Here is a 17,231-nt window from a genome sequence, read left to right as displayed (position 1 = left end):
CTTAGCATCAGACGCTTGACTATTTCGAGGTGCCTAACCCGGAGAGTAAGCAACTGAAACAGCTGAAAAGTCCACAAGGCTGCAGCCTATGTCCAAACTGCAATTAGTCTAAACTTTAAGGCAGACTCCAAGTTCACAGAGTCTGATATTGAGGAAGGGAAACATTTCAGGTAAGCCGAGAGGGTCCAGGTCCAATTATGTCACAACAGGATTGCACTCAGATGTGAAGCTGAGCTTTTATTTCATATTTAAACAGTCTCGCTGACATTTTGGATTCTCTGCAGAGCAAGGAGTTAGATAAGACTTCAAGTCAAGCCAGGCATTCAGCTACTTTACAGTATGTCCTAGGGTGACAAGGAGGGTTGGATTTTTGCATCCTCTCTTTTGGAGACCTGGTCAACAAATACAAAGAAATAAGAACTACCATGTCAAACACAAAGAGAAAACCTATTGTGCTTTGAATTTCCTTGCCCTAAGATCTTCAGTGACAACATGTTGTCAGCAAGTAGGATTCTATTGATGCAAACCTCTTCCCCCTGGCAAAATAAGAACCACGTTCTCCAATACCGATTTTAATATTAAAATGTGTTTGGAGTCTTTTTCAGGTTCTCACTGAAAGTCTTGCTTGGCTTTATGGCTTGTCACAGCTGACATGATTCTTAATCAGAGCTCCTTTAAAAACACAGTGAATAGATAATAATATCTGGAAAACTAGGGCATTAAAACTTTGATTCACATAGCACATCTCTCTAGTCTTATCATACATTATGCATAGCTGTACTATATTTTGAAGGAAACTGCTGTGACGTGTTTTCTGTGGGAGATATACATATGACTACAGAGTCTACAGCATATCAAAAAACAGGACTCTGATGTCTGGAAGATACTCAGATAATTGGGCAAAATGGCAATAAAGGAACATTTTACAAACCAGAAATCTTTTGGGTTGGTAACACTTGGATTCCATATTACCACAGAGCTATCACATGGCAGTTATAGTTTAGGCGCCTCAGCAGCCCAGTGTGAAGGATATTTAGTTTTCCTAAAACTCGTTTGCCATGTGAAGACTATGTCATTGGAAATATTCAAACTCCAGTTGGTATGCAACAAAGGCCCATAGCTGCCTACTTTTATCATGTTAGTTTTGCTTTTAAAGCGATGATAATTATTGACAAATTGGTACTGACTCTGATCTCTTTAACTGTTATGAAGATGAATTTTCATCCTTATCATTTACTTGACAGTACTAACATCATATCCCCACTTTAATGATGTGACTGACTTTAAAGATTCATAAATTCATTACTACAGTACATATCAAGGTTAAAAGAGGGAGAATTCCCTTATCAGTATGAACGACTCGTACAGTTTGCAACAATCCTAGATGAAATTACCCTTTTGTCTTTCAATAAGCAGAAATCTCCTGCAGTGGCAAATGTTCATAATGGACTGTTTCATCTTGGCAATCATCTGAAAAGCATCTAATTTAATTAAAGCTCTAGGACAAACTGATCTCTCCTTTAACAATTAAATATTTATGTTAACACACATATCACTTAATTGGCATAACATATCAAAGGGTATTAATTGATTGTACAGTGTGTAAGGACTGGAATAAAAAAAGTCTAGCAAGGTTTAAAAGTCTTGTCTATATTAAATGCTAAATAAAAAAATGCAAGGTGGAAAGAGGCCATCAATGATATAATAATAAGCAAGAATTAAGACAACTGAGATTTTAATGATCATTAGCTCTCTGCTACCACTATGATAACTGCTGGCAGTACAAGCTGTATAAGAAGGGACCATAAATGATGTGTTCACAGAAGCTGCATTAACTTATACTGGAAATGAGAGAAAGAACAGGAGCAGAGATTAGAGATATCCTAAACTCAACAGTAGGTCTGTGTATTCTTTGTCATTAATCACTGCTGAACACTTGATTCCAGAGCTGTGCCAAAGAATCTATAAGTTGCATAATACTATCTATGTCAACATGAACTGTATAACGAAACAATATCTACAGCCTACATCATCTCGACAAAGATCAAAAGAATGTATCACATTTCATTCAATTACCTGGCAGAGAGAGGCAGAATTTAAAGCCACGCTAATTGGAAGCGTCCTTTTCAAGCTTTTTTCTGCCTTTTTCCTAGGGAATTAGAACATATCTGTGAAGGGGAGGAGGTGAGAATTTGTCTGAATAGTTGCTAAAATTAACTTAAATGTGCAGTTACAGGCCATCTCTTCAGCTAACAAGCACTCAGTGATACCATTTTCTTTAGTAAAAAGCTGACTTTTACACTAACAAGTATCTCAATGGGGAACATTCAAGCAACTTCATGGGGGAAAAGAATCAGAAATTAACCTTATATGCTATTTTTTGAGGTCTTACAGTCTCTACTGTTAAAGATACTTTTTTTTTTTTAATTTCTCTATCAAAGGTCGGAAAAGAAAACCAAAAATTAACAGGCTTATACTTTCAGTAGCAATTCAGAAGACTAGTTCTAGCATAAATATGTGTGATTATGATGTTATACAGCCATTTGGAAGTGTAAAAGCTGCTCACTGAAGTCGCAAATATTAGCAAATAAAACCTGTTTAAGCTATAGTGTTAACACTTTAAGCTGGCATGAACAGATGCTACTACCAAATGTAGTCCTGGATCTCTGATAATGTGACTGCCTCTGTGGGTTTAACTCAGGCCAGTTCCTTCTAGAAACACTTGTGGCAACATCAGAGAAAAGATAAGGCAAGGGAATAAAGCAGTGGGGTGGAAGATGAACGGGGTGTCTTCCTTCAGTGGCAGGACAAGTTCAAAGTGCTTGATCTCATCTCCCCCTCTTTCCTAAAAGCAGAAAAGGATGCAGGAGGGAGAGAATATCTCAACTCCAAACCAGAACTACACTCTACATCCCAGAACTAACTGGGAATACTCTCCCCAACATTTATTGAAAAAATTCTGTCAACTTCTAGTCTTCATCTCAAACTTCAGCGGGTCTGGAAAAGCTTGCTTCTTGTACACATCCTGATTACTACACTAACAAGCACTTGTATAGGAGCAGCTCCTTATGAATCTTTCCAACATAGTTCTGTGCATGTTCATTTGGTTATTTGCAATGAACTTTCTCACCATGATTTCCTCCAAAATAGGTTACATGCTATTCATCACTTTTTGAGGGCTATGCTTTACAGTTAAGAACAATGTTTGGTTCCCTGAGGGCCTTTAGAAATGAAAGTAGACATTAAAGAATTAGTCAGGAAATTTCAATTTAAGACAGACTGAGCAGTTGATGAACGTTTTCTGCAAGAGTATGACCTGAAATGGCTGTACTAGGTCACTAGACATAACCTAGTACTCTACCTTTGACAATAGCTAACAACAGACGCTCATGGTGAAAAAAAAGTTAAGAATCGGTCAAGTAAAGAAATTTTAGTAATCATAGTCTGGGGCTTTCTAAGCCTGGACTGTTTTGTCCTTAATTAGTCTTGAGAGAGCACTTTTAAATATATTTTTCAAATTTATATTGAAATCATACATACTTTTAGCATCTAAAACAGTGCAGAAAGAAAAGTATTTCCTTATGTTTTAAAAGTTCTGTAACTTCTTTTGATGACTTCTGTTTCTTGCATTGTGAGAACCACTGAATGCTTGTTTTTGTTTAACATTACCATTTCAAATTATTCTGGTTATTTCTTTTTGAAGCTGAAAAAGTAGGCAACAAAATAACAGATGATATCCAGTGTTGATAAATTTGAAGTAATATGCATGGAGAAGAAAATGCCCTTTATTATTCTAATACAGTGCTGGATCTGAATTAGCTATTGATGTTGAGGAAACAGATCTCAGAATCACAATGGACAGTTTTTTGAAAACATCCAGTCAGCTGCAGTGGTGGTCAAAAAGGCAAATATAAGATTGTTCATAAACAGTAAAGGAACAGAGAACAAAACAGAAAACAAATAATAACAACTAATAATAAAAAATAACAACTAATAAAATTAAATAGTATTGGCATAATTCAATATTATTATTATTATTACTCTTGCTATTGTTATTATTATTTCTTATTATTATGCTATTGTGCAAAACTAGCATGGGTCTATACCTTCATTGATGCACAATTCTGCTCCCCACTCTGTGAGAAAAAATAGAGTAAGACACAACAAGGTATATATTATACACTGCACCATACAGGGATCTCAACAGGCTGGAAGACTGGGGCAACATGAATCGAATGAGGTTTAACAAAGATAACTGTAACATCCTGCACCTGGGATGGAATAATCCCAAGCAGCAGTGCAGGCCAGGGACTGACTGGATCAGGTGTGCATCCTTGCAGCAATGAAACCACCCTGGGACTTTGACTGCATCAACCAAAATAAAACCAACAGATGAAACATTGTACTGTTTTATTTGGTATTTCGGTCACACTTGGAATAATATGTCCAGTTTTTGGATCCCCACTTCAAAAGAGACATTGAAATATTGCGGATGGTACAGTGCAGGGCCACCAAACTGATTAATGGGTTGGAGGCCTTGATGCATGTTGAAAGGTTGAAAGAATTCAGTTTGCTCAATATAAAATAGAGAAGGGGAAGAGGGGAGTCTAATCACATTATCTCGATACCTAAAAGGTAGTTATAGAGAAGATGAAGGTATTTGTTTCACAAGAACACAGTGACAGGAAAAGAAACAAAATTTCATCAGTCTATATGAAAAAATTCTTCACTGTGAGAACAACCAAGCCTTTGAACAGGTTGTCAGGACTTGTCTTGTTGGGCCAATGGGTAACTTAAGCCAAACCCCTGCTGTCAACTGTAGGTGGGCTCAGATGATCTCCAGAGGTCCCTTCCAATCGAGGCTTTTCCTTACTTCAACATGGGAGGGCAGCAAGCACAATGAAATTTCTGGAATGTCTTCCAAGGTGGGCAAAAATCAGCAGACTAGCATTCTTTAACAGTGAAAAAGAAATTACAGAGGACAGAAAAAGGGGAGGCAGAGGTTTACAGAATCATGAAAGGCCCAGAGAAGGTACGTATGGAACAGATATTCAATCTTTTTCACAATACACGAAGGAAGGGATATAAAATGACATTTTCAAAGGGAAGACTTGAAAGAAACCAAAGTACTTTTAGCAACAAAACATAACTGACCTGTGAAACTCACTGACTTATATTTTCTGGGTATCAAAAGAATAAAAGGAATCAAAAGGACATGCTGAAATGAGTCCATCAAGGGCTGTTAATAGAAGAAATGCAGAATCAAATGCTGGACAGGAAGTCACCAAGCACCGAGCTGACCGAACATGGGGGAGTATACCTTGGCAAGGATCACAATATGTACTCATGCCTTTTCTGAAAGGATTATCCATGTTTGGAAAACTAGAGTTCATAGGAGAATGAGAATGTTTTACCTAAAAAAAATTCAACAAAAATAAATTCTGATGCCTTTACTGCCATGTCTGACTCAGAAAAAAGCTCAGTGGCTCATCACTTTTTTATTTTACTTTTTTTTTTTTTTAAGAATTCCACTTTAAAAGCTTAATTATCTTCCTGAGGAAAAAATTAAATCCTGCAAAATATACCAAGTTCCTAAGCTTTTGGATAGCTGACTACATAGCAAACAACATTTGGCCTATTTTTCTTTTTTAACTGATGCTGGGAGCACTGAGATGGAAGAAGGATCATGCATATGATTATAGCAACAATGGGAATTCTCCTGGCTTTACAAATGAGAACCATGGCTTACCACAGGGAAGCCACAGAACGCCTTAAGGCCCCAACTGTAGCAGCCTGTCTAAACCTGCTGTGCAGCAGGATTTGTTTCTTAAAATTCACAATTTACATCTTTTTGCCAGAAGGGAGGTTGCACATTCTCCTGTTAAAAAAAAAAAAAAAAAGAAAAACAAAAAAGAAAAACAAGAAAAACTGTAGACTTTATCAGTAGCCTTTGGTAAGTATTTATTTCTTTCTTCTAACTGAAAGGCTCCAAGGGAAACCTCACTCATTTAAAACTGAAAGCTGAGCTCACATGTATTTTCTTGGTAGCATTTGCAGAGCATGATGCTGCAACACTGCCCCATCACAGCAGATCTCTGGTTAGTCCATTTTCCCTGTCACACAAACTCAGAGGTAGCTAAGGGTAGCTAAGTTGCCCAGTCACACCAACAGGGGTACAGGACAGGAATAGTGGTAACATATACCTCCAGTGGGATCAATGTCAGAATGCCAGCTGGTTTCATTTCAGCCATAATTTCCTATTCCATTTATATGGACTAATGCGAAGTAGACATACTGATATTAAATTTTCTCTAGATTTTTACGCAGTACTAACATTAGAGCACTGAGCATTACAATTTTTATTTTTTTAAACAAAATCTTTTTCCGACAGTTCCAAATTTCACTGCTGCTTTTTGCTGTGATCAAGTACCAAAACCAAATGGCAGTATCCTAGGATGATACACAACTTTGAGCTATATTCACAGGCATCCTGGCCCACTGTTTTAACTGATTTTAAGCCTGTATATTACATCCATTTGTCAAAATATTGATGAGAAATTCAAACATCCAGATTTCAGTCACTTACAGCACATGGCTCAAACATTAGCTTCTGAAAATAAATGGCAGAGCATTAAATTTGTTTCTACTTTGCTTTTCAAAAGTTCTTCAAAAATCAGAGGTAAACCAGTGGGCCTGTTAATATATAAATATCTCATTTATGAGATCTATTGTGAAGTATCATTTCATTCTTTTGTGATCAAATGCAGATTCTTGAAAGGATGAGATTCTGTTTGTACAAAAACCTCTGTATATTCAATGACAAAGAAACAAAATTTTATTTTCCAGGTGGTCGTAAGCAATTGTCCACAAGTACTGAAATCTGCTTTATTCCAAGCCACTACATTAATTTCCTATTGCAGTGATTTGCAAACTATAATTTATCAATTTGTTTTGATTTGTGACAGTCAGTTGTGCTTTTCAGCAGAGACACTCTCTAGGTTGCCTTAGTTTCACCATAGAAAGGAAACATTTCTGTTTTCTGTTATGTTTGGACAGATTAGAAGGCCAAGGAACTGGGACAAGAATATCCAGAATATTATTTGGATTTTAAATACAAAGGAAAAAGGAAAGCCATCCACCCCCATCCACTTGAATAACGATGTTAATCTGGTGAGATTTAATGAGGAAGTAGCGAATTTCAATTTACGTGAATGACTGTTAAAGTTTGGTGTGAGGCAATGGATTTTACAAGATTGTAAAAAAGAAATCTAGGAGAGAAAACCTTAGACTCAGTAGATTAAATAACTTTAATTGAATGGATGCACAGTTTTAAGATGTTCTTCTGATTTATGAGAAAAAGCAAATAAAACTATGAGGCAATGCTAGAACCTACAGATAAATGTTCTCTTCACACCAGTGAAGAGAAAAATTTGTTTCATCTAAAATCACGATCCATTTAAATAGATCACAAGTTACTCTTTAAATACTTGGGTGTTTTTTTTTAAATAAATAAACCAGATTATCCTTATTCTAATTGAATTTCAAATATCTTTGGCCCGATTTTGTTGTTATTTGGAATACATTTGACAAAGTGGGAAAGGTTTGTTGATCTGTTCCATCGAGACAATGACCTATTAAAATAAAATAATCAATGAGTTTCAGATATGGTTTTCAGCTTCTTAAAGACAAACAGAAATTCAATATTTGGAGAAGAACAGAACTGATGTTATTATCCTGTGACCCTAATTGAAGTTGATTTTTCAATCACTATGAATATAAAAAATACAGAATAAAACTACAGAGTGCTCTACAGCAACTGCATTTGAAAAACCCCAAGGTGCATCTTTTTGTCAAAAAGCTTTTAAAATCCATCTACATTGCAGTAATGGAATCATGCAGCAATTAATCACAAGTTAATTTTTTAAATGGAAGGCCTAGAGGATAAAATACTGGCTCCTTCACTGACATAAACCCTACATACACATTAGCAAGTGGCATACACAAAATTTAAAAGCTACAAAAAGTTACAGTCTCTAATAATTTTCTCCCAGGCTGGCAATCTGTGCAAAACACAAACACTTATGACTCAGCAGTTCATTTGCATGTTACCCCGGAAGATGAGAAAATTGTTATTTATGTTTGGGTTTAGGGTTGTTTTTAAGGAGACTAAAAAGGGAAAATTATAATCAGGCTTCATTACTCTAAAACAATGGGTGCATTCAGATCATACACAAATCACTTTATCAGACCTGAAATGAAAGCACATAAAAATGTATGTGTGGTTAATGTGCAGGATTTCTAGGTATTTTACTTCCACAAATCACCTAGGACACTATATTGTGAATTTTGAAAGATTCCTGTATTTACAGTTGCAATATCAAGTTGATTAAATCCTGATCTGTGTAAGTTAAAAGCCCTAACACATGCATTGTTCCTTTATCCAACGTAATTGGAGGAGATAATCTCTTTTCAGGACAAGTCCTACCTGCACAGGCACAGAAATCTACAGTACCTAAACCTAGACTTCAAGCTGGCCTGTTTGTAACTCAGTATCCTGGGATTTCAGGCTACTCTACAGGTTTTCAAACATGATAAGATCAATTTCAGGCTACTCTACAGGTTTTCAAACATGAAACCCACACTACATCCATAAATCAGAAGAAGAGATGAAGTAAATAGCCTGAGTGGGAGCACTCAGCTTCCCTGATTCCTGAGCTGGTTCTTTGCAGTTTCTAGCACAATTTAATCCAGTCTTGCTGCACAGCAAGAAATGACCATGTGAAATAAAGTGATGGCACGCTGGCTGGGAGTGCAACATTCCTCCAAACCTGGAAGAGAAAATAACTCAGTTCCCCAGATCTCCCAGGCCAGAAACCATTATCTGTTTGACTGTGGTTTTTCTTCAGCACTTCCCTTCTCTGGCAACCTGAAGTTGAAGTAAGACAACAGGCTAACCTGGGGACACCTATTAAAAATCATGACTGGACTCCAACTACTACCTGAGATATTAATAAATTGTTCTGGTCAGATTTTCCTGCCTGCCGGCCCTTACTGTGTTTTCAGATCACACAGTATTGCTATATTCCAGATACAAATACATTTTTGGTTACCGACTATTATAACAGATAACAATACTCTGGAGCGTAAACGCCTGCTTTTCCTTACCCCAAATCATATCATGTCATGCTCTCTAAGCTAACGCCTGACTTTTGCCCAAAATTCAGTTCTACCCTTCTTCCATGGGTAAGGTTATTCCCTCCTCCTAGAACTGAGGTAGGGAAACACCAGACAAATGTCCCTATTCTTCCTTTATGCATTAAGGGACAGAAAGGAGAGCAAGGGATACAGGCTACCCCTCTGGTCCCAGTATATGGAAAATCACAGCAGAGCGGTGGTAAGTTAAACAGGTTTCGGCTGCTTCCCTTCCCTCTAAATATGTTTTGTTGCTCAAGGGCAGAAGAATACCTAACAATGTGATTTGCATAGATGACTCTAAATACTGTATTGTAATCCCATTTTGCAGCAATTCTGAGCTCTTCTTCCAAGAGAAGGGGTAATCCTCACCCATGTTAACAACTGTACGATGCTCATTTACATGCTAAAGCCGGTAAGCTCCTGCTTGCCAGGCAGAGACCCTCAGGTCCCACCTTCTCACTTGCAGATTCTGTTCACAAGCTGGCTAACAAGCCAACTTCTGTCCGTTGACAGTTGGTAAATAATAGTTAGAATTATTTTAATTCTAGGTTAGGCAGTCATTGTACTTCCCTTTTAGAAAGAAAAATAAGTTTTAATACAATCCAATCTGTAGAAAAGAGTTTGGTTGACTAATTTTAATAAAAACATCATTTATCTTGTCCCAAGCACCTCACACGCTACTAAAAGGTTCTCTTTTATATTAATGAGGAGAAAAAGAGGGCTTTGTCTTCCTTTGAAGACATTTGTAAGCATGTTGTGTTGCAACAAGCAAGACACCTTCCTCTGTCCTAAAACTAGCTAAAACAGGAGCAAGTGCCAGCACTGAAAGAGATGACGTAGTCTTTACAAGAAACAAAAAATGGACTATATGAAGCTAAAAATGCTGGTGGACTACAAAAATTGACTGAAAACAACTGAGTACACTGCAGACAGCGATGCAAAAATGTGAAGCATGATACAGGTGGAATTGTGTGGTTTTTGATATTATGTGCCCGCTGGCCAAACCCTGTCTGTTGCTCTTCATTAAAGTTGATGAGATGGACAAATAAGAAAAAGAAGTAGAGTTTGGCCATAAACGTTCCACTCTAAAAAGGGAAAAAAAAAAAAAAAAAAAAAAACTCAAGATGTGTGCTGACTTCTGCACTTGAAGTCTACACAAGGCATCAGAATTAAGCCTTTCCAGTCCATAGGCACTCACAAAACAAGTAAAATGGTCAATTTTTCTTCCTTAAGGTATTTCTTTCTAATTCATGGTGATTAAAAAAAGAAAAAAAAAAAAAAAAAAAAAAAAAGAACAACAAGAACAACACTTATTATCTGTATTTCAAAAGTCAGTAACCATAACTTGACTCAACAGCATATTCAGGTTTATGCTTCTAAGATCTGAACACTAAAAATCTGTGTGTCCTGAAACTGCCTCAAACTACATGTGAATTGTTGCTGAGCTAAAGCCTCACTGAGGTTTCAAGATGGAAGAATGGAAAGACAAGATGCCAGGATTGAGCCCCTGCAGATGTATTTAAAAGGGTACGGTGAAGTCACTGTTTCTAACAATAATTGCAATTAAGCTATAACAAAGACAACACAGAGAATAATACTTATTCATTTTCCAGTGGCAGTAAGTTTTGACAGGAGTTTTGCTTGAGTAAATAATATTCTAGATTTTGCATACAAAATAGTACTGCAACTTTAAGGCTTCATATTTAGCAGGATGTGTGGGTTTTTTATTGGTGTCATGAAAAGTGTTGGGATTTTGTGCCATTTTAAAATCTTATTTCAATTTGTTTTTTATTTCCTGCTAGTAAATCCAGAATAACACTTTTATGTTGTTTGACAAAACTATAAAAGTGTTCGAAGATATATCAACTGCTCTTCATTAAGAGGGGCTTTCACATCAGCATTCCTCTACCCCCTTAGAACAGATGTCATGCCATTTTACAATATATAATTCTAATTTATCAACACCAGTAATGCTGAACTACAAAAACAAGTTGGCAGACAATATAAACAATTCACTTAAAGCATTCTCTCAGTGCTATACTTCTAATTCCTGCCTCAAAAAAACACTTAATCTGTGATTGATTCTCCAAACCATGGATTCAAAATCAATGTATTAGTCCATTTTGGGAACAGGAGGAGGAGGAGGATTACTCTTGGAGTGTCATTTATTTTTAACATTTCAAGGAATTTAGGTCTCAGTGCTGCTTCCACTGAAGTCCAATAAAGGCTCTGGTAGGAGAAAAAACTAATTATACATGACAGAGGTGAGAGAGGTTCAGATTTCCAGACTTAGATTATTTACCCCTAATGAACACAGGTAGAAAGAGGTCGGGTCCTCAGAGCACTTTCATTGTGCAACAACATACAATGACATGTACATACTAAAGCCAGAGCTTGTCATGAACAGAAAAAGATAAAATATTTATTAATATTAATATTTCTGTACACTCTCTTCTCCCATCAGATTTATTTCAGAGACAAAGTGACAAAGTGTCACTTGGTGTCATATTCTGTTTTGGAGAGGAAAATATTGGAATCACAACTTCTTATGAAATGGAAATTACAATTTCTGAAGAGTTCTAGGAAGGAACTGCCATGAAGTTAGTGCAAATCACTTATATTGGGGAAAGAAACTCTTATTTTTCTTAGAGAGGCAGAATTTCACCTAGAAACCCCACCAAAAATTTCATCTGAAAACAAACATACATTTTTATCCACAAGTAGGCAGTCTAGCTGCCCATTCAATGTCAAGCTTGAAATCAACATTCCTCTTTCTCTCCTGTCAGACTCTGGATGACTGTATGATAGAAGCCAATAGTCACCGTGCAGTCTGATAATGTTTGGTATCTGTCCCCCCAGGCCCCTTGGCTGATAGTCAATCACTATGTCAAGGACAGCTTAAAAAGCATGGCTTGGGAATCCATCTCTCCAAGCTCTAGTGCTACTGTTTTGTTTTCTTGTTTGAGACTCATTACTTCATGTATTGTCTTTAACTCCTCGTATATAAAGGGTAACAAAACTCTCAGCCTCATCTTGGTGTAAGTATGTGCTTGCTGAATAGCTCCAGGAGGGCTCATCAGCTGCACTGCTAGCATTTCTGAACCATGACAGCAGGAGGACAAGTGCTGCTGCTTCTCCGAGGCTCTTCTTAGATGCAAGGAGAAGGAACTAGTATCCCATAGCTACAAACTAGTAGAAAGACCAATTTGGAATTCTACAAAACACACGTACTTCTGATACGTAGGGCGAGGCAAATCAAGGACATCCTGTAGTGCTCTTTTGATCTAAATGCCAGAAGTGATTTATAAGTAGCTATACAGTAAATGTTTCTCACAAACTGTTCCATAAATGTTATTTGTAAAGAAATTGACACATGATACTATTTTGGAATTTGACTTCTGATGCTACAAATATATTGAGAGAAATGTAGTTGGACCATTTTGATGTGATACGTGTTATTGATTACATAAACCGGCTTTTATATTAATTTCAAAAAGCATAGACACTTATACAGCTGTGTATGCATTAAAGGTGATATTTTATATCTTCCATGGATACTGATAACTATGCAAATAAGTGATGTTATTGTAGTGTTTTTGTTTTGTCGCTTGATTGCAATCAATTGTTTATCTTTTTCATTGTCTGTTGGAGCAGCACATACTAAACCTAATAATTGGTTCCATCAAGTAACAGGCAACAACCACTGTAGGTATATTTAATTTGTGCTGTCAGAGGTAATACTATACCAAATGAAAGATCCCTCCATGCATTTTTGAAGCATGATAATGAATGCTATGCAGCTGAGATTAAGAACAAGCTCTCTAGATAACACTTCTTCAATCAGTTCTTTTAATTTTGTAAGAAATACTTTAGGTTTTAAGGACTTATAATATGAATAATTCGCTTTACATTTACTAGTGGGAATGTTTCCATTGAAATACAGAAGACCATCCTGGAAAGTAAACAATACATTGCGGAAAAAGATATACAGAACTTCCCTTGAACCTATGATTTATCTATTTCCCTTTGGTAAGATTCCCATTTACAAAGGACATACTTTCCCAGGGCTTGCATGCTCACCTGTAACGTTTTCTTTCATTCTTTCTATTCTATTTGTCATTTTTTGTGACAGAATTAATTGCATAATGTTAAACTAATACTTGAACAAATATCTTTCCTATATTTGAAGAAGCATTCATATTTTTCTTTTTTTTACATCTAGATAATTTATTAGTTCCCATCTGAGCAGGGGGTACAACTTGTGACCTGTGTTATGCACAAATAAGTTTGGAAACTGTTGTAGATCTCAGGTCCAGAGAACAGTAGAGCAAAGCTAGCCTTCTTCCTCGGTAAAAGTGGAAGATGATTTCAGTAATTAGTTTGCAACTATCTGCAGCTCTGATTGGCACCACAAGCATCTCCATATAGGTAGCACACACACACATTTTCACATTCTTGTGCCAGGCTTCTTCATGTGGTCCATAAGACAAATTTGGTCCACGAGACAAACTTGGTCCACAAGACAATGCCATTGATTTCGATCACTGCTTACCCAAAGCTGAAGTTGAGAGAACTTATGGAGACACCATCAAACAGCCATACATTTCAATGCTTAGCCTCTGGCCTACATAATGCATATTTTCTTTCCCATCTGCCTGTCTTCCAAAAACAGTAAGAGTCCTGCACTCTGCTCTGCATTTCCCTTCTCACAAGTCGACTTTCCTGTTTCAGCTCTGTTCTCCAATCGCTTTGCTACGTAAGTGATACCACCTTAGACTCTCTAGCACGAACACGAGACTGCTGCTTACACCCTCTGCCTGCTCCCATTTATGTCACATCTGAATTGGACCACTTGTATCTGTTAAACTCTATAAGCTATTTTGGGAACGTTCCCTACTTTTCTGAGTTCAAGCAGCCTGCTGTAAAGAACTCATTGTAGAGAATGCTTCATTCGCCTTTCAAGCAGACCCTTCCCACTACCCCTTCACTAACACATTTTGTAGCTCTTTCTATAATACATGCCTTTTGACAGAGGCGGTTCTTGCCTTCACAGGTAACTAAGTGAAGAAAGATCTAAGAGGCACAGAAAAAAAAGCAATTGCACTGTGTCATCCACAAAGATAACAGTGTGTAATAAAGTGTTGGGGGATTCCTGCAAGTGCCCAATGTAGCTGCCATAGAGGAAGAAGTAGTCCATGGGAAATGCATGGCCAAATCCACTTAATCTAGTCCAGATGCACATGTATGACTATTCTGTATGACTGCGAGTCTCTGGCTTTGCAACTACCACAGGAGGAATTAATGAATCATCTACTGTAAGAATTCCTCTACCCTCCCTTTATCCTCTGATGCTATACTGAGAGGCAAGGGAAATATTTCCTTCCTGGCACATTATTTTTAATGAGTGGTGTGTTTGTGGCTTAACAGTATGTTTTGGCTAATTGATTCAAGAGGGAAAAAAAAGTTTCAGTTTTTAATATCGTATCTTGAATCATTCTTCTTCAACCATAGCAAGTCAAGTTTGTGAATTTTTTTTCCTAACTCCCTGTGTCTACTTAGCTTTATATTTGACTGCTTCATTTTGTCTTCATTTTGACAGCTGTTTTGTTTATATGTGTATGAATGTGTGTGTGCATATGTCTACATGCATATATAAAAATAAGTATTGTTCAAAATACTTGTGCTGCTAGCCTAAATTACCAGATTATCAACATATGAATTTTTAAATAGCATGATATTTCAGATGTTTAAAATCATGTTCTTGAATTGAAATCTTAGTCACAACAATAACATTTATATAATTATATTAGTTAGCAGTCATGTAAAGGGACGATACCAGCTTTAATATGTCACTTGGAGAAGGGATTTATTATTTATTTGTAGGTATTTGATAAAAACAGCCAGAATTTTTCCTAAATCATAAGTTTACTTATTTTAAGTCTCCAGAAGCCTACTATAGACTCATTAGAAGGCCACTTAATGAAAGTATGGTATGTATACGACCACACATTGTGAGCTTTTTATATAGCTAAACCCAAGGAGAAATGCTTTCTGCTGCTGTCCACAAAGGCTTTTGAGGCTATTTATCCTGTACGGGGACTTTCTTCCACCAGAAAAACCTTCATAATTGTCACTGGTTTATGATTGATGAGACAATAGCAATTATGGGACCCAGTCACTGGCTTTACTTATCCTGAAGGACAGACTGACAATTGGGTTAATTACATGTGAGTCCAAGCTCTTTGATGTGCAAAGAGAAAGCTTAGGTTCTTTGTTCACTGATTCCTGGGAAAAATAATATCAAGCTTATAATGGTAAGAACTGGTACAAAAGGCAGCTATTTGTTTCGCAAAATGGTGAGATAGTACCTGTCAGATGCTTTGATCCTGTGGCTCACTGAGATAAGGGTCACCTACTCAATCATTAAAAACCTTTCCTAGATACCTTAGCTTCCCCTTGAAGATCTCTTGTGCAAGCTGTAGTGGGTTCACAGCCCAAGGTCACATTTTATGTTTGAAGGCTAAGATATAGATGGATAATAAGACATTACATTTAATGAGATGGGCCCAGTAGGGCAATTAGGAGTTGACTATAGAGCACGTATTTCCTCCAGGTTCACATGAGTGTTTCTATAGAGGTTTGAAAAGGAGCAGTGCCAGGGAAATGGATGCACAAAGAATGAAAAGAATCGTGTGGAAGATTTTCAAAGACCTAGAGGAGACTCAGGAGCCTATTCACTGAAAACTAACTCAGTGAAAATCAGGGGCCTAATTCATCTTTCTGTCTTTGAAATTTCCCATGATAATGCAAAAAATAACTGAAAGTCCATAAGACTCACTGCTTAGTTGAACAAAAAAATGTTACTTGGGAGGAAGAAAATAATTCTCTGGACTTTGTCAGTAAATAATTTTCTGTGGGGAACATTTTAAATTCACAACAATGAGAATAATCCCTGGCCTTATAGTCTTGTAGAAAATAAAATTGCCTATGACACCTGAAAACTGTAAGTGTAAATGCCTGTAGTCACGCTAGCTAGAGAACAGACTGCAGCTGGGCTACTTCAAAAGGAAGGTTTTGAGTGGCATGTAAAGAGCTACGGAAAAGCACTGCATTATTCTGGTTTAGCAAAGAATCTGCCTTTCAAAGATTTTCAGTGTTTATCCTTGGGTGCATAACTAAACTTCAAGTGATACTGACTTTAGAGAGAAATATAATCTTAGAAAATAATGATTTATCAGAAATGCCATATATCAAGCTGTCATACTGAGAGCATCAATAGCCAAGTCATACAGGTAAAGAAGTCTGCTGTGAAGGATTTCAACACAGAATTGCTCCTGCCACAAGAATTTCTTCGTCTAAAACACTAGCTAAACCAGAGGCGGCTTTGGTTCGAAAGACACTGTGAAGAGCCATGTCCATTGCAGAGTGTGGCCTCTGTGTTTCAGATAAGGCTTCTTTTATGAATATCTGAATCCATATCCTTGATACTAGCTTACTTTTATAAAGAGATCATTTCATATCCCTAAATAGCCATCTAGGTGGATGGTATAATTGAGTATGAGTAACTCTACCCCATGAGAATTTCAAAGGCAGTTTTCGTTGTATGACATCCCTCCACCTCCCTGCAAGATTCTCTGAACCAGAGCATCCCATTGCAGCAAAGTTTACTTTGAAAGCAGATGAACCAGATGAAGACTTTTGCTAAGGCTTACCTTGTTTGGAACTGCTAGCACGGGACCTCAGCTATTCTGAGGAAACACGCCAAAAGTCCATGAATGAATTTCACAGAATCCAAAGTCAAAAAAAAAAAGGCGGGGGGGGAAGATGGGAAAGTGACAACCAGAAGCTCTGCAGTTCATCTTAAAATATAGATCACAGAATCACAGAATTGTGGTGGTTGGAAGGGACCTCAGAGATCATCGAGTCCAACCACAAAAAAAAAAACAAAAAAAAACAAAAAACAAAACAACAACAACAACAACAAAAAAAAAAACAAAAACAAAAAAAAAAAAAAAAAAAAAACCCCCACCCCCCCT

At 36.9% G+C, this 17,231-nt stretch overlaps 1 protein-coding gene across 7 annotated transcripts in view; it reads right to left on the bottom strand.

Annotated features, from left to right (window-relative positions):
• The window catches only part of LOC106886004 (poly(rC)-binding protein 3-like), a 525,351-nt gene that overhangs the window by 408,450 nt on the left and 99,670 nt on the right, over positions 1 to 17,231 (bottom strand). Inside the window, exon 2 of one of the 7 annotated variants that reach the window (XM_014938586.1) lies at positions 16,908 to 16,943. The exons of the other annotated variants lie outside the window; for them this stretch is intronic. The gene's annotated coding sequence lies outside the window, so the exon portion shown is untranslated. The remainder of the gene's footprint in view (positions 1 to 16,907; positions 16,944 to 17,231) is intronic. 7 annotated transcript variants of the gene reach the window in all.

Source organism: Calidris pugnax, unplaced genomic scaffold, assembly GCF_001431845.1.
Source record: "Calidris pugnax isolate Ruff unplaced genomic scaffold, ASM143184v1 scaffold13, whole genome shotgun sequence".
Classification (NCBI taxonomy): domain Eukaryota; kingdom Metazoa; phylum Chordata; class Aves; order Charadriiformes; family Scolopacidae; genus Calidris; species Calidris pugnax.
This window is presented reverse-complemented; position numbering and strand designations above follow the sequence as displayed.